Consider the following 26,356-nt stretch of genomic DNA (forward strand, 5'->3'; position numbering starts at 1 on the left):
TAGTTATTTCAATCATTATTCAATAATTTTATTTTTCCGTTTCATAAATTTTCATGTTAGAAAAAACAAAATTAAATAATTAAAAAACTTATGTTACGCTGATGTTATCTCTATCATTACTCAATATCATTATTTATTATCCTGTAATATTTCTCTTTATAGAAAGAAACATGTTCTATCTTACTTAATATATATATATATATATAATATATATATATATCATTATTTTAGATATTTACATTATAAATATTTATATTCTTAATATTTATTTAATTTTTCTATTAAAAACTCAATATTCTCTAATTCTTCATATTCGGTAGAACACTATCTCAAGAGTGCATAACTCTAACTCAACTCCACAATAGAGAAAGAAATCAATAGAGAAAGAATATGAGGGGGAAAATCAAGAAAGATGAGTTATGCTTTTATAAAGAAAATGAATATAATAGGAAGTGTGTAAAGGAAGATTGAAGTTAGATATTTTAAATTGAAATTAAAAAATTGAGAGTAGAAAGAGTGAAGATTTATAAAAGAGATCATTAAGGCAACAATAAAGTAGATGTCCAACATCAATCATTCAACATTAAATTGAAGTATAGATGTTGAGTAGTAACCAAAAGAATACAATTATGATAATTTAGTTGCAAAAAGTATTATTTGGACACAAAATATCCCAAAATCAATCACATGGCAGAATTATAAAAAAAGGGCAACATTGTCTTTTCCAGAACCATCACTTTTCTTATATTATAGATCATATAAGAAAATAAATTTCTTATTACTATTACTTTGAATATGAAAAATATTATCAATAATTAATGTTTAATATTATAATAACCATCATTAAGTATCATTTAATTTTGTAATATGGGAAAATATGTAAAATTTATTTCAAATCTACATTATACATATAAAACTATTGTTAGAAACGTGTGGGAAACATTTTCTTGCTTTTCCTGTTGTACAACTCATCCAGAATAACTCCACCCCTACTTTTTTCAAAAGACCCACGTGAATTGATTTTAAAGTTTCAAAATCCCTTCATCCAAACTTTTGGGCCCCTCACCCCTCCTCTTCTTATACCTTACTCATTAAGTTTAACCTGCAAAAATTGAATACAGTAAAAAATACAAATTATAAAATAGCTAAAAAAAATACATAACCATAAATAACTAATATTACATTAAATATGTCCTTCAATATAAAGAAATAGAAACTTGGGAAAAAAAACTAATATCACATAAAAAAATTATGAAACTTAAAAAAATATAAATTTAAGGCAGAAATATTTAATTTGATAGATCTGTCGGAGGAAATAGAATAAAAATATTTAGAAGATATCTTATGAAATTTATTTTCAGCATAAAATATGTTCTCAACAATAATAAAATAGGTGTTGCACAAACTGTTTCAGAAAAATCAATAAACAATATTACTGAAATGGAATAAAAGGCTTAAAGATTTCATTTTTACATGATTTGATGAAACAAAAACCATAAAAACTCAACATAATATTCGTAAAAACTTAAAAAGAAACAAAAATAAAAATCAAACATGTGGAAAATAAAATTCACCTTAATATCTAGATTTCTTTGTTTCCTTTCACCTTAAGATGGATAGATATGAAGATAAAATACGGGTAGATCTGAAGGTAAAAAACTTAGTCTCCTGTGAAAGATCTACAACAATCAAAACAAATATGATCAGATTCAAAATTATATAAAATTAGATAGAAGAGAACATATAATAATAATAATAATAATAAGAGAATGTGAGCAAAAGATGAGATGAGAGGAGAAAAGATCAAAGAGAAAGCTTCACAATCCGGTGTTCGTATAGATCTACATCCTTGAAAAAATAACAACAAAAAGAAAAAATAAAAATAAATCACAAAAGTATAAAACATTGATGAAGATAAAAAGATGAGAGGTGATGAAGTCTTAAAGCCAGATTCAATCTTTGTATAAATCTAACGCCTGAAAAAACAAAACAATAAACAAAAAGAAAAAAGATAAGAAAATTTGAAAGGTGCAAAATATTAATGGTCGTGATTCATTGTTCTCATTTCTCATAATAACCAAGTGTTCTCACTTGAGTCGTCCCCATATATATATATATATATATATATATATATATATATATATATATATATATATATATATATATATATATATATATATATGGGGACGACTCAAGTGAGAACACTTGGTTATTATGAGAAATGAGAACAATGAATCACAACCATTAGATTTAAATTTGTTGATTTTAATGGACAAGATTTGTTTCTCTTTCTATGATTCTTATTATTTATTTTAAATCAACATAGAAAGAGAAACAAATCCTGTCCATTAAAATCAACAAATCTAAATCTAATGGTTGTGATTCATTGTTCTCATTTCTCATAATAACTAAGTGTTCTCACTTGAGTCGTCCCCTATATATATATATATATATATATATATATATATATATATATATATATATATATATATATATATATATATATATATATATATATATATATATATATATATATATATATATATATATATATATATATATATATATATATATATATATATATATATATATATATATATATATATATATAGGGAATATCATATGAGAATGCCATATTTACATGAGAACGTGAGAATGAATCTAAACCATTGGATTTTAAAATTAATGGTGGAAATTATGGGTGAATCTATTTTTTCTTTCTCCTACATTTTGAAATAAATGATGTAGGAGAGAAAAAAAAAGATTCACCTATAATCTCCACCATTAATTTTAAAATTCAATGGTTCAGATTCATTCTCATGTTCTCATATAAATAAGGCATTCTCATATGATATGCCATATATATATATATATATATATATATATATATATATATATATATATATATATATATATAATAAGTTACTTTTCTTTTGTTCTATACTTTCATATGGTCATTCAACATATTATAATGATATAATATATATGGCCATGGAACTATAGTTATGAAAATGAAAAATAATTGAAAACTATGGAAGTAATTTAAAACAGTCTCGTTTAATCGAAACAGCTAAATTAAGCGGTATAATTAGTTGTTTGAAATTTAATGAAAATTTACGTGGTAGCTAAGTTTAATTAGTAGATTAATGTTGTGGCGTTATTTTGTTGAAATTGTGATATTTTACGAATCGACCAAAATTGTGTTTGATTTAAATATTCTTTATAAATAAATGTTGGTTTTGTGATGGAAATTGACACAAATTTTAGGAATAGAATATAATGGAATTGAAATTAATATAGTGTGAAATTAATCGGTTGATTAAATTAAATAGTAGAATTAATTTTAATAATTCTTATTAATTGAAATATACTTAGACTTTGATAAATTATTCGGTTTATCGGTAAATTAAGGTATCTTGAGAATTTGACTGCAATCGTGATTTGGTTGAATATTTATGTTGAGAATAATATATTGCTATGCCAACGAAAATGTCATGAGAAATAATATTATGTCTAATTGAATTAGTTGATAATTGGAAGTTGATTCAGTTTACTTGATAAATTAGCATGTTGAGATTATCTTATGAATTGATCGAAAATTGTGGTTTTGATTTGGATGACTTTGTTAATATGTGAAATTGAGTAATTTTTCCGATGTGACAAAACGTGATAATAATTGTAATAATCTTGATGATATGTGAATTGTGTATTTGTGACGATTTTGTTAATACACGAAGTTGTATGTTTGTTGTGATATGCTGAAGCATGAGGAGATATATGTAATGACATGTTTATATGCGAAGTTGTATAATTGCGATGTTGTGTCAAAACATGACGATGTTTTGTGATCATTTGTAATACGTGATGTTGTATATATTTGTGATGATGATTTTGTGACTAAGTGAAGATGAAATATTATGGTGACATGAATTACCTCGTATAGATGGTAATTGATTGCGATATAGGCTTATGCCTCGTGACGATATGTGATCGTGATGAGTATGTTGTATTGTCTTGTTTGTCGAGTCACATTTCATATGCATACTCTGTGACGGCCTGGATTGAAAAATTAGTGACGCAGACTTATGCCTTGTGCCTATGAATTAGGCAATTGGTGATGGGGGCTAAAGCTCCGATTGGCACCACATGCATATGCACAGTGGAGTTGCATTTGAGTTGTTGTCAGTTGTTGTTGGTTGAAGTTGTCGTTTATGCCTTGTGATGCTGATATGTTGAGTTGTTGAAGATGCTTATATGTTGACTTGTTGAAGATGTTTATATGTTGACTTGTTGATGATGCTTATATGATGACTTGTTGAATATGTTTATATGTTGATATCATGACAATTCATTGATGTATTCTTTGTGCTGTTTATGTTAATATTGTGTGAGGCGGTGATTCATTTATACTATTCACCTAATATATGATTTATCATGATCCTATTTATATAGTTTGATATCTCACCCTTTCTGCTGATGTTTCCCCTACCATGGAAAATGGGCAGGTACATAAGTATAGATGTGGGAGTTTGTTGCTTCATCGAGTCCCGTTGGTGTGTCGCTCTGATACGTAGCACTCGGGGGGTTGTTTACATTGTTGTTCTATGTTGTTATTGTTTTAGTTGTTGTTATTATAACCGTTGAATCCAAGTTGAATAATATGAAGTGCTTGTTATACTTCCAAGTTATTTGAGTTGAATAAAGCTGATAGTTGATTCATTTTCGAATGCTATATATCATTGTTAAATGACATACAAGTTGAAGTTTTAAGTTGATATGTGATACTCCAATCTATTGTTTGAAATTTTAAATACTCTGATATTTTCCGCATGATATTTTCAGGTAGAATTTGGGGTGTTATACTTTACATGTCCTTCTAGGTCTCTAGAGAGATGCCATAACCATTTGTTGACCAAGGCCTATCTGACAAAAGTGAAGCCTCTCTCATCTTCTCCTCGTTTACCGTCCCTACTCCTACCAAAACCAAGAAGGCGCAAAAAAAAACAGGAAAATCATTATCAAGACTAATGCCTAAAAAAGTAGAACCATTGTTACTGATTCTCTAGTATTCCCAAATAATGATCATGAAGAAATCTCTCCACCTCGACAATTACCTCCACAAGCTCCAACCCTAAAAGAATAGGACATTTGACCGTCGGGAAAGGTATTCACTTTCCCCTTTTTCCCTTACACATTAAATTATTCTCTTAAACCACTACACCATCCCCAAGAACAAGTTCATGGAGAAGTAGTCGAGACTACTCTGTAATACGGTGAACTGACTTTTTATTGAAATGTCGCGGTTAAGCAAGAGTCGCCACCGACTTTTATTTTATCCAAACAAGTTAGAAAGGCTAAAATAAACAGGAAAAACCTTTTAAATAGAATAGGGTCCGGGGGGTAATTATGCAAAGGGAAGGTGTAAGGCACCCTTTGCATCCATGGTTTTCCATGGGCTCTTAATTGCTTTGCTCTTTGTTTTTCAGAAAAGTAGAAGAAAAGAATAGGGACTTTAGCTCATAAATGAGCGTAGCCCTTTTGAAGGATTATGAGAAAGAATATAAAAAGTTTAGAGCAAGGCAAAGCAATTAGGGGCAATTACCTTAAACTTAGATGATAGGTTTCTTTTAGCCTTTCAGAATGAAAGGGTCTATCCATGCCATGAGAGGGCAGGAAGCCTTTCGTTTGGATGTAAACGGGTCATCGCATTCTCGTTCGCCATAAGACTGACCCATGCCATAGAGAGGCAGGTAGTCTAAGGGAAGGATCAGAATAGCCTTTTTCGTAGGCAGCCAGAGGATACCTCAGCCTTTTTCGTAGGCAACTTCCGAGGGTCGAGGTCATGTATATCGAAGGCATCATCATTAGGGACCATGATCTTAATCGAGGCAACATGGCTGAGGTATCCTCGTATTCGAAGGACTGGCTATTCTGCAAAGAAATACAAGGCAATAAGGCAACAGGCAACAGGCAACAGGCAACAGAGAGGTTTACCCAAAAGTGTGTGTGTGTGCACCAATCACGTGATTATGTTCAGTTATGTTATTTTGTAAATTTACGTGATGCTAATTCAGTTAATAAGTTACACTCCCTAGAATTACTAACCACACAATTTAATATAAGCAGTAATAATAGGGAAGGGAAATTGAAACCAGCGGAGGAGAGGGGAATTGAAACCAGCGGGATAAAAAAATAGAGGATATAATAGTTTAGGGTTTAGGGTTACCGACACTCATAGCTTTGGCAATTGATAAACCCTGAAGATTGGAAAAGGAAGAATAAACAAAAAAAAGGGGTGAGTGCATTATCGGTTCGGAGGCAAACAAAACTAACCCTAAACAACAAAAGGATAAAGAAATAAAAAATAAATAAATAAACAGGCACTTAGCTTTGAATTTGATCTGACATGGTTGGCGGTCGGAGGAAGCCTCGGGGTTAACCCTAAAAATGACAAGGCAAAGGCAGAAGAAAGGTGAATGCATGCTCAGTTCACAAGAGGTTTAAAGAGTAAATCTTAAAAAATAAAAGGAAACAAAATAGACTTTGAAATTTAATTGAATACTTAGCTTCGTATCTGACGTGACGCGTAGTCGGAGTGTACTTGACGAGTAACCCTGAAAAGGCACAAAGAAATATTCAGTGTAGGGAATGATCCTCATAAACCCTGATTAGGATACGAATTAAATAAGAAAATCGACCGATTTAATTAATTATTGGTCTCACGACCTAATTAATTAAATCGAGGAAAGAAAAATGAATAATCGGAAAAAGCATTTTTATGATTTTTATGAGTGAAAATAAAATACCTATGAATTATTGAAAATATTTAAATAAATTATCTAATTAAAGAACTAAATAAATAATATAAAAATAAAAAGAAATAGATAAATAATAAATATATTAATTATTGGGAATAAAATAAATATATTAAAAGAAATATATTGAATAAACTAAAATAATAGTACTATTATAAAATAAATGCTTTTTAGAAAACTAATATATATTAGTAAAAACAAATATATATATATATATATATATATATATATATATAAATATATTAATAAAAAAACAAGTTTATATAATAATAAATAAAAAATAAAAAGAAAAACTTAGCTGAGGATTGTATGGGGCGCACTCCTGAGGGTTCATCATATGATTGTGCTTTCAGAAACGTTGGATCATGCCTCCAGGAGATCTGACGGTTGCCAGATGAAGGTTCATGGTGTGCGTGCCTTGGCCACTTGCGTGGGATCTGTAGTAGGAACAATATAAGAAAAAATTGGAAAAATATGTTGAGAGTGGGAATCGAACCCCTCCCCTCAGGCATAAAGGCCTTATGCGCTTCCTGTCGCCACTGGGCCATTCATGTTTCGCTGTTATACAGATGCACTTGATGGATAAAATAAAAACAAACTGGTTAGTGTGGTAGAGCGCGCGAAATTTGAAATTGGCTAATAACGTGATGACAGCTCGTCATCTTCTTCATTAAAACCTGTAAATACCCTTTTTACAGCGTTCTTAATAGAATAGCTGTAAAAAGGTATACCTATCACACCTGCGAATTCACAAAATCCCCATACACGCATAAACATCAAAAATAAAACCATAGGTGAACTCGTTTTGTTCACACGATTCTAATGGTGCCCTCAATTTGTACTAATTGTACCTGTATGAGGAAACGCTAAAACAAAACCCTAAACGGCATTCATGGAGTATCACGATTTATGCACGGAAACAAAGAATTAAGAGCCCATAATCAACCATGACATCAAGATAAACAAAGATATGCACTCAAAAATCAATTATAACGCATGAAAAGATGAAATTGATGTAAACAAAAATCGGCCAAACCGTGCGCTCTAGGCTGGGATTCTGAGTGTTCCAATCGATGGTAAGGATATGACCACGTCCAGAAAACTCCCAGGGACTGGTTGAAGTACTTTATATGGCTTGAATCAAGCTGCAATGTGGAAACCGAATCTTTAATTTTCTTGAAATTTTGAGAGCAAGGTACCAGTTCTTGAGGCAGGATTTCGTCCCCTCATAGCTTTGAGTGAGTTGAGAATATATAGGTGAAGAAATTAGGGTAAGAATTTGGTCCAAAGAATAAGTTAATTGATTGGAAAAATTTGAGAAAAGATTTTGTTCATATAGGATTCCAATCATCCTATTTTTGCTCCAATCAATTCCTAATAATATATTTTCGATCTTGCCAGCTTTCAATAAATACCTTGGACCTCAAGGATGCTAAAAACATATCTTGTACTCATTGATTTAGTTTTTTTGCATTTTATTTTAAATAATATTGAATTAAAATTAAATTAATTCAAGAATAAATAAAATAAATGTGAGCATGTCATGCCAATGGGCTTTGGGGATTCTCTTTTATGTTAAAATCAAGTTTGAATCAAAGAAATATAGGCCTATTTGCAAGGAAGTCCATTTTGGTCCCTATTTGCTTCACATGTTTCATCAAGAATTTGCCAACTTTAGGAAGTCACAACTCTCTAAAAAATTGTCATATGGAGGTATTATAGGACTTTTTAGAAAGCTTAAAGAGTCCTCTAACCATTGTTTTTGGTCTCATGTCAAAATAATTTTCCATGCACATTTTATGTCCTTTTGGAAAAAGTGTCTTTTTGTTGACTTTTGAAAAGGACCTATAATGTTTTGGTCCATACCTCTCAAATGGTGCATTTTTAGACTTGGCATGTGAGAGACAAAGTTGTAGAGAATCAAATTTCCTTCAAGAAGAGTTTTGGATGGAAAATTTTGGATGTTCTATGTGAAAGTTATGGCTGGTCAAAGTTCAGTTGACTTTTCCTATAAAAAACCCTAATTTAGAAACCTTTTGTTTTGTTGATTTTTTATCTTTCCTTGATGAACCATGATCAATTCTTGATCAAATGGTGAATGATACTTCAATATGAGGATCTTGACAAAAAATCAGGAGTTTTGACTTTACTTTGACCACAGTTGACTTTTAGGTTAACTTAGTCGACTGTTGACTTTCTGAACAATTGAGTGACCAATCCTTTGAGATGAGACTTGCTACTTGTCATGGAGATGATGTGAGATATATTGAGCCATATGAGATGCCTTGGATCCATTGATTCACTGATTTTCCTTTGAATAAGCCAAACCCTAGTTTTAGAGCCTTGTGTAGGAGAATGTGTCTAGGAGCTTTGTGTATTGATTTGAATTTGTATAAGAGAAATACCATGGGCAAATTTTGGGGTATGACAGCTGCCCCTGTTCAATTATCTTAAACCTGAAGATGTAGAGTGGTTTGTATGCCAGTCGGTATCTGAAGGTGGAAGATGATTGAACACTAGAATACCAAGAAATTTGCCCTTGCTGAAGTAGGGACCTTTGTCGGAGATGGGCTTGAAGATGCCATCCAGGTGTATGACGGGGATGGACTTGAAGATGCCATCCAGTAAATCATGTTTGGAGTGTTTTGAGAAGTAGTTGTTTGAGTGTTGATCGGGTCATTACTGTTCGTAGTAAATGAATTAGATCTTTGAGAGTTGATCGTGTCAGTACCATTCGTAATAATTGAATTAGATCTCGGAAAGATGATCGTGTCTACATCGTTCGTGATGATAGAATTAGATCTCTTGTTGTGTGAGCACCGTTCGTAGTAACCGAATTAGACTTTAGAAGCAGTTGATCGTGTCCACACCGTTCGTGATGATGGAATTAGATCTCTGAGATTTGATCGTGTCAGTACCGTTCGTAATACCTAAATTAGATCTTGGAAAGATGATCGTGTCTACACCGTTCGTGATGATAGAATTAGATCTCTTTAAAGGTCGATCGTGTCAGTACCGTTCGTAGTAACCAAATTAGATCTTGGAGAGATAATCGTGTCTACATCATTTGTGATGATAGAATTAGATTCTCTTGTCGTGTCAGCACTGTTCGTAGTAACTGAATTAGACTGGGAAGGTCAGTGATCGTGTCCACACCGTTCGTGATGATAGAATTAGATCTCTGAGAGTTGACCGTGTCAGTACCGTTCGTAGTACCTGAATTAGATCTTGGAAAGATGATCGTGTCTACACCGTTCGTGATGATAGAATTAGATCTCTTTAAAGGTCGATCGTGTCAGCACTGTTCGTAGTAACCGAATTAGATCTTGGAGAGATAATCGTGTCTACATCGTTCGTGATGATAGAATTAGATTCTCTTGTCGTGTCAGCACTGTTCGTAGTAACTGAATTAGACTGGGAAAGTCAGTGATCGTGTCCACACCGCTCGAGACTAAAAAAGATTACCTAGTCGACGTGACTTCCAACTCGACTCAACCAGATGATCCCACTTGTGTTTCGACCAAAAAGTTCCTCCATCCGATCTTGGTGAGAAAGGCGATGGAGAAGCCACCTAAGAACGTCAACCTGTTGCTGCTGCTAAATCTCCTACTAAGGAACATTCTGAATAGCAAACTCCTGTTGGTGAAAATTTGACACATTCTGATTCTACTACCAATCCCCCGAAGACACCAGCTCCAACAGTTCCTTTAGCCAAGAAAAAATTCTGGCTTTGAAACGAAAGAACCCGGCTGAGACTTTGTGGAGACTCCAAAAACTTTGACAAGAATATGCTAGCTCATAACATCATTCCTTGGCAACTCCCCCCTTCACCGAAGTCGATGTCGCCGTGACCCTCAAGCTGCAACAACTAAAATCATATTTGCTCGCTAGTGACTTTCTCTCTGTTTCCGTAGGCGACAGAGATTTAGTGAATGGTGTTTTCAAATTGTTTGATGAGGTTTCTCAATATAACATCTCTGAGACTTTGTCCAATACCTTATTGAATTTGAGGCGTTCTTTCGTCAGCTTATCAATGATCTTTCTCTTGGCAAGCAGAGTGACGGTCAGCTCAAAGCCCATACTAACGAGATGAAAGCGGAGTGGGACCTCAGTAAATCTTATGAGGAAAAATTGAATAATTTTGAAGCTAAGAACCAAGAACATGTCGAAAAACGTATGGACTTTAATCGACAAATATCCACTTATCAAGCCCAAATCACTGAACTTAAAGAGAACATAGTTGAAGTCAAACGTCAAAGTCCTGCTGGATTCGACCAACAAACTCCCAGACCAATGTGAAATTGACCAAGAAATTCTCAAAGGAATTTCCCATGGTGAAAAGGCTCTAGAAATTAAGGGCAAATTTAGTGAGCTGACGGTGAAGAAAGCACACATTGACAGCATGATTATTTTCGAGAAGATTCGTTTTGTAGACATTAAATCTTGATTTCTTGCCTTATGTTGTTATGCGCAGTATTTTGTTGATGAAAATATAATCCCTTTGGGGACACTTGTGGTAGCCATTTTGGTGTTTTTCCATTTTGGCTAATGGAATTTTGCACATTTTATTTTGTCGTAATTTGAATCTCTTGAAGCATAGGTTTATATTTTTTCAAATATTTCCCATTTACTTTTAGATTCATTATTGAAGCCCAACTCTTTGATCTCATACGCATTATTGGTAAATGTTTATAGTACTTGGAATGAGCCTTCCTAGTTTGGAGACCATTTCCTCAAGGTTCTATCTTTTCAATCCATGGGAAGAATAACTTTCCACGCGTAAAGTGTATCTCGACTGGTAAAACAACTTTATGTCCAAACATTAATCGAAAAGATGTCGACCCAGTTTCTTCCTTAGGAGACGTTCGACAATCCTAAAGGACCTTATCTAACGGCTTATGCCAATTATTAGGTTTCTTAGAAACATTTTTCTTAATCAACCCAATTGTCATTTTGTTGGCAGCTTCGACTTGACCATTTGCCTGTGTGTAATATGGTGTGGAAGTAACCAACTTGAACCCTTTTTTCAGATGTAAATTATTGCATGTTACGTCCTATAACACTGGCCATTGGACTGTAGTGATTGTCTCAGGAATACCAAACCTCTAAATGATGGGTTTTTGGATGAACGCTATTGCCTCTATCCACTTGGTGAAGTAATCTATTCCCACCCAGGTAAAATTCTGTTGTTTCGACGAAGCTGATTGAATTTCTCCTATGATATCCAATGCCCAACCTCGAAATGGTCACGGAATAATAATTGTGTGCAATTCACGTGTGGGCACATATGAAAACCTGCATGTTTTTGGCATTATTTGCATCCTTTAGTAAATTCAACGCAATCCATTAGCATACTTGGCCAATATATCCCTTGCCGAAATAGAAGCCACTTCATTTTATGGCCAGCTTGGTGGGCACCATAAGCTCCACTGTGAACTTAGAAAACTGCCAAATATGCGTCTGTATTCCCTAATCACAAGTAAAACTCTTCCAGGGGTCTTCTTGAACAACTCATTGCCCATGGATACATAGCGTAAAGCCCTGTATTTGATTTTTCTTTCGGTGTCTCCAATTGGATTTTCCAAATATTTTACGATTAGCGTTCACCAATCGATATCTGACAATTCGACTATGCAAGATTGGTTTGGACAACATATGTTTAATAACATCATAATGAGATAAAACATAAACATTGACTATTTTAATATATTGCTTAAGTTTCATACATGAGAAATACAAACACAAGCATAGTTTTTCTATCATACTATACCTAGTTTTTGCATCTATAAATACTCGACTAAGGTAATATATGGGTCTTTCGACTCCACTATCCTCCTCTTGGGCTAACATGCTTCCTATTTTTAAATCAGATGTAACTATGTATAATCTCATGCTCCTATTTCTATTAGGTGGTAATAACATAGGAGGCTTTATCATATATTCTTTGAATGCATTGAAAGCCTCTTGTTGATCCTTTCCCCGGTGAAAATCATTTTCCATCTTGATCTTCAGTAATGGTGAGAAAACCTTTGTCTTGCCACTTAGATTTGAAATAAATCTTCTCAAGAAGTTGATTTTCCAAACCAAAGACTGCAATTGTTTCTTTGTCGACAGAGGCTTGAGATCTAAAATTGCCTTGTTTTGGTTTGGTTGATCTCTATGCCTTTTTTGTGTACTACGAAACCTAAAAAGTCTCTTACATGTACACAGAAAGCACACTTTAGTGAATTCATTTTCAATCCATATTTCCTCATAATTAGAAGGGTGTTACATAACCAATGCTCCACGACCTTTCAACTTAATCCATGCATCTCTCCATAGTCCCAAGCGAAACAATCTCTATACTCCTTTAACAGCTTGATTATGCTAACCCTCGTCTTCGACTCAACTTTAATGCTGATGTAAGTTGGTTTTTTCGCCATACCATCCCCAAAATCAATTTCCTCTAGAGAATCTTGGGCTTGCATATTTTGTGTTGTATTCAATGGGTCTCTTTTGAATCCCAAAGGCTTATTGTCATATATGCAATCTAACTTACGGCTTTCTAAAGTTGTTGTTTGGTCTTGATGGCCTCTTTCCTAATTTTTGATTTCGCTTCGACAACCACGCTTTGTAACTTTTAATCCTCTAAGGTCGATTTTATTTTGTTTTCAGCCATATAGGCCGAAATTCGAGCTAGACTCTCCGACTCACTGATCATCATTGTCGACTTCAGTCTACCACATGGGTGGATTCGATTCTGTAGGCATTAATGCCTCTTCAGTATCCCACATGAAACCATGATCAGAGCCAAGCTTAGAAAAATATTTGGATTTTCCTTATGAGTATGAGTAACATCATCACAAGGCGCTACATTTTCCAAGTGCTGGTCAGAAGATTTATTTCCAATATTGGCCTCATAATCCTTACAATAGCTCTGATCGACCTCTATATTTTCCACCACTCCGTCTTTCCTCAAAATGGAAATCATTTGGTGTAACGTAGAAGGTACTGCACCTATCCCATGGAGTTTGGTTTGGAGTCGATCACCATGAACAATGTTGATTTGGTAGTTATTGTGACAACTACCTCGATCTGGATAACCCCAAGTATGCTACTGGTTTTTCCTTCATAGTTTGATAAAACCATATTGTGTGGTCAAATATCTGATCCACACTTTCCCATTTTCTCGACTAGAGCGTGTGGCATTAAATTCACATCTACCCCCATCAAAGAACACTTTGTTTACTGGCATACCATCGACTTTCGCCCTTATGAACAAGGGTTTAAGATGATATACATTCCGAGGTTTGGTTTCTCAAACACAACCTTTTGTTCATCCACTACACCACTATTCATAATATAGTAGCACAAAGGTTTCTTATAAGCCACTTCGTCTGGGATGTAATTCACTTAGTTTTTTGATACCTTCGGCACTTTGTCGAACTCAGTAGGCAAGATCCACATGATCCCCTAATTTATGTTGAATTCTTCATCATGATTGTCATCCATCATTTCATCTTCAGGAGACGGTTTAGAATCACGCTCTTCTTCCTCCTCACCTTCAAACGCTGGAGTATACTCAACCTTTTGTGCTGCAACTAACTCCTTGTTTCCAGAGGAGCTACTCTCATAGCTAACCTTTGATTAGTTGTGATCTTCTCCTTCTCTGTCAACCTTGACTTTGGATAGAACCTCTAGTTTACAGTTTCCGCTAGTTGCATGCTTTCAACCGGCCTGATGTCTTTGAAGGGTTTCAACTGGGATGTTGAAGCCTCTCTTCGAGCTTTCATAATCCTTTGATTATGCCTCAACTGAGTCCTTGTCATCGGATTTTTCCCTTTATAGTTAATAGAAACCTGATACCCCTTAGGCTCCACCATTTTCTCCTAGGACTCTGGTCCATGAACGATCACCTTCCACTTTGGCCTTTTTCCTCCCTTTTGATTCACTAGTTCCACCCATTTTTCTTGTGGAGAGTTCGATGGAGGACGAAAGGTTTTTGGACGAGGTTGTTGGAATAATCTCATGTACTCCTCGTTACGTTGAGGATTTCCTTTCTTGTCGAAAACGAACCTTAGAACTAGAGGCTTCTCTTTCGCAAGAGCCTCTTCTTTGGGAGCCTCGTTTCTTTCCGCCACCTATTCATCATACACAACATTGCATCTTGGACATTGTTTGGCCCTTGACCCCTTCACTCTGCATTTCTCTTGGAAATCAACTAAGCTCTCCTCAGTTGGGGATATACTGCTTGCAGCTCATTTTCCAACTTCTCGTAAAAACCTTCAGTAGTTTCGACCATCATAACCTATATGTTGAAGTCCTTGGTAACTTCAACCTTCATGCAATCCAAATGCTCTGCGTATAAAGCCTCTTCGACCTTCAAAAGATCCTCGTTGACTTGCATTTTTGGCTTCTCGCCAAATTTAAGCCTCTATTCTTTTAGAGCTTTTTACACCATATTCCTAAAAAGGACACATTGAGATGTTTTATGACCAAGAAAATCATGAAATTTGCATAATCCCCTTTTCTTCTTTTGCTCAAGTGGGGGATTCTTTAGGCCCTGAGGGACCACAATTTGACCGTCAGTTTCTAATAAATCAAATATTGTGTCACACTTAGTTATATCAAAAAGTTAAGTTTTAGTGATGGCATTGCCATTCTTTCCAATTTCAACGGGATTTTTCCCATTCGACAGTTTCAACAACCTACACGTATAAGGCGTCCCATGATGAAGTTCAACCATATTAACCTCTGTCTCCTCCCCTGACCCTTCATCTCATAAGAACATTCGTCGATTGTTATGTTAGCAACCTTTCCTTTTTTGTGGAATTTACTCGATCTGGACTTCTTAGCTTTCAGACGTTCGATCTGTCGAACCCTGAAGGCTAACCGAGTCATATCTTTCACAGAATGAGTATTCAATAATTTCTTTCTAATAGAATACTCTAGTCCATTAGCAGTCATTTCGACCAACTTGTGTTTAGGGACTTGTGTAAAGCATCTTGCTTTCAAAAGTCTAAACCTATTGAGATATTTATCTATCGACTCGGTGCTCTTTCGTTTGACACTGGACAATTCCATTAAGCTTATTTTGGAGTGTCCCATGTAAATTACTCATGAAACAACTTCTCCAATTGGCTCCGCCTCTGGAGTGAACTTGGGGGAACTGTGTTAAACTAAGTAAACTCATTTTTAGTGACATAATGAGGAAAATACTTCATCCGTAATTCCTTATTTACTACTACGTCGCCCAACTCAGTCTGGTATCTGGAGACGTGTTCGACAGTGGACTCTTCGATGTCCCCTGCGAAATTAGTAAATTTTAGGAGTTTCCAACCTCTTGGAAACTCTGTTTGTAACACAAAATCTGGCATTGGCGAGACATAAGTAGTTCTCTGACTTCCAGTATTCAATTCATTCCTAACCATAATACGTTCGACAATGGCTTCTAGGTCTTGTTCCTCGGCTGCTTCCTCGTGTCGGACCCGCTTAACCACTTGGTCGGCGTTCTAATTTTGGTTCGCTATTACCACATGAGGTGGTTCAATAGCTATTGGTATTTATTCGACAAAGTGAGAGATTTCTTGTGCATGACCAATGTTTTCATCAACCACTTCTTCATATTTCACTTGCACCTCTAAAGGTGGTGGTGGTTCAGCATATCGAACTGGCACTCTAGAAGCACCAAGGAAATCACCTATACGAGTCATTTGATTTTCCAATGTTTGGTAATTTTGGGTCAAACTCTGTATTAAAGGCCATAGTATGGTCCCCATTTGTTGCGTAAGCAAATGGACCATTTCGTAATTACTTTCATCCATCTGTTGCCTCGTGACTGCAACATAATTCATGGTGAAAGTAGGAATTGCTTGGGACGAAAACCCTAAACTAGTTGGACGACCAAACTGGTTTCCTAAAGGGCTCGACACATGGTAGGGTGAGAATGTTTATGCCGAATTTTCAGTAAACATTGAATAACTACAGTGTAATCCAGCCATCATTGTTGTTGGCATTCCGTACGGTCGTTCCCCACCAATCTAGGGCATAATGAAACTAGGCATATATGGACTTGTAGTGTTGGAAATAGTTGGCCTTGGAGTCAACGGTTGACTCGTAGTTGTTGGTGCACTACGGGCTGGCGACGATGCAGCCACTGAGCACGAACTAACTTCATATGCTTGTGCAGCACTGGTATTTCCTCCTAGGAGTTGTTCCCCATTTGGATGTGGATTTCCTTGATCACCTTATTTTCTCCCACCTCTTAATCTCATGCACGAAATGAGATAGACTCAACACAAACGTGTCCCGCCATGTGTGTCAATTTATTTCTCGCGAACAATCTTTAGCCTCTTATTAAAAGTTATTTCCAGGATCAGCTACAAAAATCCTGGACTTAATAACTAAACAACTTAAAGTCTCTAAAAATCCTTATGCATGTCACGTAATTGTATTTTTTTAATTGATCGCCTAATTGTACTTTATCCAATACAATTTCATTTCCCAATTTTTTATTGGTATTAAGGAATATCTTTCCCAATTTTTACTTTAGGAAAAACATTTAAATAAATTAAGCAAGTTAATGCAAGACATTGAATACATTCTACAATAATTTGGAACAATAATTATTCATTTGGTTGATGTGCCACGGTCGACTTTTAACTAGGAGTGACAATTGGATCTATTAAACTAAAAATAGAGTTTTTTTAAAAAATCGAGTTTTTCCGAAAAACGAAAAAAGCAGTTTTTTTGGAAAAACGAAAAAATCGAGTTTTTTTCGGAAAAATGAAAAAATCGAGTTTTTCCGAAAAACGAAAAAAGCAATTTTTTTCAGAAAAATGAAAAAATCGAGTTTTCTCTGAAAAACAAAAAAAAATCGAGTTTTTTCGGAAAAAAATCCAGTTTTTCCACAAAAACAAATAACCGGGGTTTTTCGAAAAAAACAAAAAAATCGAGTTATTTCAGAAAAACGAAAAGTCGAGTTTTTTTCCGGAAAAACAAAAAAGTTGAGTTTTTTTTGGAAAAATGAAAAAATCATGTTTTTTCAAAAAAATGAAATAATCGAGTTTTTTTCGGAAAAACAAAGAATCTAGGTTTTTCGAAAAATCGAGTTTTTCCAATAATAAAACGAAATAACTAAGGTTTTTAGAAAAAATAAAAAATCGAGTTTATTCAGAAAAACCAAAAAATTGAGTTTTTTCTGAAAAACAAAAAAGTTGAGTTTTTTTTCGGAAAAACAAAAAAATCGATATTTTTTAGAAAAATGAAATATCGAGTTTTTTTGGATATTTAAAAAAATTTTAAAAATTTTAATTATTTTTTGGATGGATATCCATCCATTAAAAATATGTTAATGGATGGATTGGATTGGATTTTTATTAAGAGAGTTAAGTGGATTGGTATGGGATTAATTGATTAGTTTGGTCCATCTATTAACCATCCAATCCATCCATTTTGCCACCCTTACTTTTAACCAACTATAATAAAAACTTGAAAGGGTTTGGCGGATGATTGCAAGATATGTGGAGGGGTCAAGGAATCAACACTGCATGCTTTAATGAATTGTCCCAAAGCAAAGCAACTTTGGACTCACAAGGTCCCTCATAGTAGAATTAAAACAGATATCTTTTTCATGGAGTTAGTAGAGTGGATTGACCTCAATCTTAATATGAACCATAATTGGGTCAGTTATTGGGCTGTTGGGTGCCATAGTTCTATCTAATCTAGATATGTGTTATGTTTCTCCCAAAAATTTAGAGCTACTAGTATTATTCTTGTATTAATTATGCCAGTGCGTGCATGCAATATTTTTGCTAACATGCATACCTTTTATGTTTGATTTACAACTTTAATAGCCCATCACAGAAAGCTCTTCAAATTGTAGTTATCTTCTCAGTTCTCACAGTATATACTATATAATATGTATTTTTTCATGCATTGCATGTATGTTGTACACTTGGTAAGCTTACTACATAGATTCATTCAGTTTTTTAAGTAGATGCCATAAAGATTAATAAGCTACAAATTGCATAAGATCATTTAGAATATTATAAATGTAAATAGGGTCATGCTAACACGTGCCCTTAGGACACATGTTAGCTTTTCCCATGTAAATATATCATTGAGAAGGACAAAATAAAATCAAACATATGATGAAATTGTATATATCAACTGCAAGCAATCCAAAGGAAATTTTTTAATTGTCTATGAATAGGTTGATACCATGGCTTTTGTTGTACTGCAACATTGGTTCGATCCTACCTCATCATAAACAACATTAGTTATGCTTGACCAAAAACCGCAAAAGAAACTAACACAATCATGATGACCAACCACAACCACAACGAAAGCCACCACTGCTTCAGCGGTTTCAAAGCATTGGTGAGACCATTTGTTAAAGCAGAAGTTGAGGTCAGAGAAGCTTTAAGAATACTGAGACCCTGCAATATATAAACAATACAGACATTGAAATAAATAATGAATAAAAAATGAATAACAATGCTAAGAGTATTACACAGTGAATTTACCTCCTTTAGACCAATTTTAACAACTCTTTCTTCCACATCCAACAGAGGAATATTTAAACTATTTAGATATGAAATAGCATTGAAGGACGATATTGGAGTCACAACCAAATCATCTGTCACCATAAACAAGGATGGACCTTTTGCAAATATTCCCAAAGTTGAAGAACTTGAAGCTGAAAACTTAGGATCTACCAACTTCAAAGGTACAGAACTTCCCCCACGTTTGCTTGAAGTAGTAATGGCATAACCAGACCATGTTTTCCCTATGTGAGAACGATAGTAATAGATAGGTAAGGAAGCTGCAGCAATTGGTAATATCTGGTTGCTGAGCTCAAATTGTGCAGCAACAAGAGGCTGGCTTAGCTTTTCTCTCACTTCCTGTGACACTAAATACATATCTGGACTCAACTTTGCCACACTTTTATATAAATTATCAATACATTCTAAAGAAGAGTCTCCTTGAAGCATATGCAACACTCCTCCTAAGGGAAAAGTTTGGAAGCTGAAAACAAAGTCAATAAAATCTACTCCTGCTTCAGCAAACAAAATCTTTCCAGTTGATTTTTGTCTCACAACTTTCAAAGACATATGCCTACACTTGTTGGATGTCTTCTCTCGAATCATAAATTCAGTTTGGTTTCTATTTTTATGTTGGACAACGAAATGTTTCTTCTTAAAGATGAAATCTGTCAAAGGTGTCTTTGATGTCAATGACAACTTCAGAATATCAACTACCTGAGAAAAACATGAAGAAATTTTTAATTAGAAAAAACAAAATCAAATACAAGATGAGAGTTATAGAGATAGTAGCATGCATGCCTCTTTTTTGGTGATTTCAACAATTTGTTCCACAATGGCTTCAAAGTTCGTGATTTTATGTTTGTGATGTAGATATACAACAGATCCATAAATATTAGGCATCACAGAAAGATCATCAGAAACGATAAATGAAGCATTTTCCTTAGCAAACCCATTTTCTAAACTCTGATCTTCTGGTTGTGAGTATAGGAATGAAACTCTATTCATTACTTTTCCACATCCACACCTTTGATTCATGAATAGGCTTAAACGGTTCCTATTACACTCCCAATTGTCACAGAGGAAATACTGCATAGGTTCAGTATCATCGATGTTGAGTTTGAGTTTGTGGCAATAAGCTTCCAATGAGTTTCTTGGATTGAGTAGCATTTCCTTGCATGTATGTGTACATAGATATTGTTCATCAAGAGCTGCTATGCTTTGATAGAGTGAAGTCAGGCTTCCAACTCGAACTGCTTCAATATTTGAGTCTTTAGATACGAGTCTGGTAATAGTCCCTAAAGGCAATGTTAAGAAACTGAAGAGAGCATCAACGAAATCCTTACCAGCCTCAACATAAAGAACTTTGTTCCTTTCTCTGTCGAACATAACTCTCAGTCGAACATTGTAAGCTTGTTCATCTGATTGAGCTGCATCCATATTATTGCAAATACGCAATTGCAGAAGTAAAATAATACAAAGTACAAACAGTTACTAATATGAACGTCTTGTTTCTTTTTAAATTAGTGGAAAAAATTGATAATACTTTTGAAGTTGTTATAGTTTCTAGGTAGTATATGACATTGGAAAGGAAAAAAATAATTTATTAACCTTCACCGGAGAGAATGCAACAAATTAAAGGCTCTGTTATTGGTTAATTTGATGTTTTATTAAAAATTTATAGAGATTGTACTAGTAAATAACAACGTTTATCCAAGAGATACAGTAAATATCTTAGTATTGAACAAAATCCATGAACCGGAATACTATGTGATCAAGGGAGTGTTACTTTGGAAAGGAAATAACCGCATCACATTCATAATTGTTTAACAAATCAATCAATATTATCACAATATTATTGCATGGGTAAAAAAAGCCTTAAAGAACACTAACTAAAAGTCAATTAATAGGTTTAAGAATATGAAACAATTTCAATGAATTAAACAATTTCAATTCCAGTGGTGATTGGCGCTGGACTTGGTAGGAAGAACCACGGTTCGATCCCCGCAACTGCGATCGGGAGGGGGATGTAACCACTTGATGCCAGAACTCGCCCCCGAATCGGACTAAACCGGTGGTATAAAGTCAAAAAAAAAAACAATTTCAATTTATTAGCCTTAACAAGCAATTGTTCTTATTTTCGGACAATCATTGAAAAGCAACCTTTCTAAGTAAAATGTTGAACATAGAAAGGAAAATAGTGATTCATATCCATAACTTATTATAATTTACAAAGTTGCTAATAATAGTGAAAAATGAATTGGATTGTTTACTGAATTACAGTATAGCATAAAATTAAATGTCGAATTAAGAGGGTAAAATTAAGTTTGAAGATGATGATAATGATGAAACCAAGGAAGCAGAGAGAGAATCGGGAATGTTGCATGCTGGTGTGAAGGTGGGCGAGGAGGGTTTCAACCACGGTTGGGTTTTGGAAGGAGCAAGGTGTGAGGCAAGGTGTTTGATGAAAGAGAAATGCCACTGAAAAGATTTGATGGAAAAAATTTAATAAATATAAAATTTGCGATAAATTTAAGACAAAAGGGGTGATGCACTGACAGTGTAAAATATTTTTACACTGTCAACCAATCACCATCCGTATCTAATTAAACCATTTTTTTATTTAAAAAAAACTTAATGACATGGCACCTTTATGATTTTCTATTGGATGATAGTGTAAAATTATTTTACACTGTCAGTGCACTCCCTTTTAACTCTAAATTTAACAACTTGAAGTTTAGCTGGCAAGAATCATACTAAATTATAATCCTATACTTATTCTCACTAAAATTTTGCTTCAAATCTTTTTATCAATTAATTAAATAAAAATTATTAATAAGTAAACCCACCAATCCCAGGTAACCTATCCATATTTTTACCAATTAATTAAATAAATATAAAAATTATTAATAAATTACTATTTAATCCACCATTTTTGTAATTAATTAATTAATTAATATTAAGTTTTTATAAACCCACTGCTTCAAGTAATGCACCTAACCTCTTCGATTAATCCCATTATCATTCTCTCTTTTTTTTTTATCATTCTCACATTTTTCAATCTACTTAGTTTTCACAACCTCTTTTCAAATAGTATAAATGCACCTCTTCATAACCTCTTCCCAAATTGTATAAATCCACCTCTCTAATTTAGAAAAACGCCAGCTGATAGCTTTTTAGATACAGGAAACTAATAATACCTTTGAGAAATGTGACATTCTCACAACACCAACCCATAAGTGCTTACGCGGGTCAGTCCGAGAGTGTCGTTTATGATTTTGATGACAAAAATCAACTTTGCTGTTTTTTCCTTCCTTCAGGGTGGTCCTCACAAGTCACAACCACCATATTGACGTCCTCACTGTTACTTTGAAAGTTGAAACAAGCCACGACACCCGAGTTCAAAGGCATATATGCCAATGCAGTTGCATTTGGAAATTTCTTAATAAACAAGAATGCATTCTTTAAACGACTATATATTTTTAGGGAAATGATATTCCTACATTTATTGGTGACACTTACACCGTAATTTATACGGTTTTGTAACTTTATCATATTTAATTATTATTATTTTTTCTTTCTGATACAAATAACTCATGTGCATAGGCTGTATTTTAGTGGGTGTAACTATACGGTGTTGAATTTTGGTGTAAAAATAGCAGCTCTCATATTTTTATTTAATTTGTAATTTCTTCTTTTATGCATGTTAGTTATATTTGATAATCGATTATAATGTTATTAAAATCATGAATAAATATTATTTTATTTTAGTTTTTAAAATAATTTAATAAAACTTACTCATACCTACGATACTAAATTTTCTCCTCTTTTTAAAAATAAATAATAAATATCAAATTATAATTAATTAATAATCCCACTCCCACATTTCGACTTGCAGGTTGTTTTTCACAGCCCGGCCCAAAGGGTAGGCGCCTAGTGCCTCAATTTTTTTTTATCAATTAGTAGTGCAGTGTTAATGCTTTTGTATAGTGTCTTAAGTTTTTTTTTTTATGAATATAGTTAGTGCACTGATAATGCTCACCTGTTGTATCTACCTTCCTTTCCAAATGAATAGAAATAAATTCTCATCTATATTATCACTATGTATGTGACTTCTTGTAAGTATTTTTATTCAATTATCATTATTATTGTAACTTTATTCTCCAATAAACCTGCGCCATTCAATTGAAGTAGAAAATAAGACACTAATTATTATATTTAATTAAATAAAGAGATATGGTTTTTTTAATCTATATTACTTATATAACAATGTTAATTGGTTTTATAACTATTGCGTATATAATTTTTTTAAAAAAAGTTAAAGTTAATTAAATTTTATTTTAATTAAAAAATGACAACAAAAACTAAATGAATTGGTTTTATTATTGATTGAAGAAATATATATTAAGTTGAATTGATTAATAATTTAGTAAATATTTTGCATTTCAAACATTTATAAAACGGTGAATTCTTATTTACCCAACTCAAAAAATTGGGTAACATTATCTTCTTTGTAAAATGTTTTGAAAACAATAAACATTTGTAGTATTTTAATAAATAATTAAATGTGTTAAATGAGATAGAATCATGTGATTGGTTGAAGGCATACTACCCAACTTTTTGTGATGGATAGAGAAGTTGTCCCCTTTTCATAAACCCACATCTTTCAACTGATTAAATAAAAATAATTAATAATTTAAATTGCTAAATTATTAATAATCTCATAAACCAACATCTTTCAATTGATCAATTATTAATAATCTAAATAATTAATAATCTCCTTGTTTTATGTCATTTCACGTTTCCGCCCTACCATTAACTCCCCACTAATATATATTACTAATATATATTGTTATTATTTTTAACCATGTAAACTATTAAATCATTGCTATTTTTCATTTTTTGTTTTACTTATAGATTAAATTAACAAATAATATAGATTTATGTCATTCATAGATCAAATATGAATTTAAATAATTTACAATGAAAAAAATTTTAAGTAAAAAAATTAATATTTGTTATTTTTACAAAGTCATGATTTATTAGGGTATATTATTTTCAATATCTAAATTTATTTATTTTTAATTTTTGGTTGTTAATTACTATATGAATTTTTTTTTCTATTCCAATAATAACAAATTAAACACATCCTTTTCTATATATTCTACTATATAAATTTTACTATTATTTTCTATGATTTTTTTATTTTTTATTTTTTTTAAAATATATTATTATTACTATTTTTTAAGACATTAAAACGATTGAATTATTGTTAAGTTATATTATTATATTTTAAATTATTAATTTTAACTATAGTACTTTTATTAATAATTCAATAAAACTTAAAACCGCATATCGTGCGGGTGGACATCTAGTTATATAATTAATTAATTACTTTGAATTTTTATAAATATATTAACTTAAAATAGTTTGATTATTCCTTAAAAATATAAATAATTTAAAATTTTATTTTTTTAATTTAATAATTTATTTTACTATCAAACAATATTATAAAAAATAACTTTTATTTTTAAATATATGACCTGGCAAAATTGTGAGATATAACGTCACGTATGCTCTGCCACTCAGTTTTGAAAATTTCTTTACCCACCTCCCTATGGGGGTCACCCCCAGCAAAATCCCAAAATTACCCCTGCTTCGGAGATGCATCTCCGAAGTTATTTTTTTAAAGATTTTTCATACATTTCGGAAATGAATCTCCGAAAACACCAAAAAAGTAGTGTTTTCGGAGATGCATTTCCGAAGTCAAAAAAATTCAAAACCGTGAATATTTCGGAAGTTCATTTCCGAAAATATTCCTGCATATACAATTTTCCCTCCTTCACTATTTCATCATTTTTTCTCCAAAACTTCTCCAAACCCTCTCAAAAACTCAATCAATCTCCATCCATTTTTCGTCTCAAAATCAAGTTTCAAACTGTTGATCACGTTAAAGGGAGCATAGAAAGCTACAATTTGAGGTAAACATCTCTCATTTCATCCCTTATTTCACTACATTGATTCAACAAATTTATGCTGAAACCTGCGATGATTCGGAAGTTCATTTCCGAAATATATTACCTAACAAATTTCGGAAATGAACTTCCGAAATATGCCCTGGCAGTTAAAAAAAACAGTTTTGGCCAATTTTGCTAATTTTTGCATATGTTAGGTATGGTGCATCCGGACAACATTGTGCAAGACGATGACGCAGTAGTTCCGGAAGTTGTCAACGTTAATAACGATCCGGTTATCGATGTTAAATCTATGATCAATGCGGTTGATGTTCGGCAACAATTTACAAATGATCGGAGCTTCGGTAGTCGCGAACATTTGATTGATTGGGTTCGAAACGAAGCTAGTAAACTTGGATTTGGAATTGTTATTTTAAGGTCCGGCAATGGAAATAGTAGGCGGAAAGCTTTCGTTGTTTTGAATTGCGAACGGGGTGGGAGTTATGCACAATCAAACCGGGTGCTAAAACACGAAGACACGGGATCGAGAAAGTGCGGGTGTCCGTTTAAGTTGCGCGCGACTCGGAGGGTTGATGATTTGTGGCGTTTAACCGTAATTTGTGGAATTCATAATCATGCCTTGGATGGCAAGTTACACGGACATCCAATGGCGCGTCGTTTGTCCCGCGAAGAGAAGAATGTGATTTCGGATTTAACGATAGTCAAAGTGGCGCCTCGCAACATACTTGCCGATTTGAAGCGTAAAAAACCGGATAGCATTTCAAATATCAAGCAAGTTTACAATGAACGACACAATCTCAAAGTTTTGAAAATGGGCCCTCGCTCGGAAATGCAACAACTTTTGAAACTATTAGGCGATAACAAATATGTGTCAAGCTTCCGAACGTCCGAGAACAAAGTTACGGTGCGTGATATTTTTTGGACTCATCCCGAAAGTATCAAATTATTCAACACATTTCCAACCTTTATTGTCATGGATTCGACATACAAGACAGACAAATATAGGCTTCCTCTTCTAGAGATAGTTGGTGTGACCTCGACG

General features: G+C 33.3%; 1 pseudogene; it reads right to left on the bottom strand.

Annotated features, from left to right (window-relative positions):
• Positions 1-19,075: 19,075 nt before the first annotated feature.
• LOC131635208 (uncharacterized) lies at positions 19,076-20,779 on the bottom strand (annotated as a pseudogene).
• Between the last annotated feature and the right edge of the window lie 5,577 nt (positions 20,780-26,356).

Source organism: Vicia villosa, unplaced genomic scaffold (genome assembly GCF_029867415.1).
Source record: "Vicia villosa cultivar HV-30 ecotype Madison, WI unplaced genomic scaffold, Vvil1.0 ctg.001445F_1_1, whole genome shotgun sequence".
Lineage (NCBI taxonomy): Eukaryota > Viridiplantae > Streptophyta > Magnoliopsida > Fabales > Fabaceae > Vicia > Vicia villosa.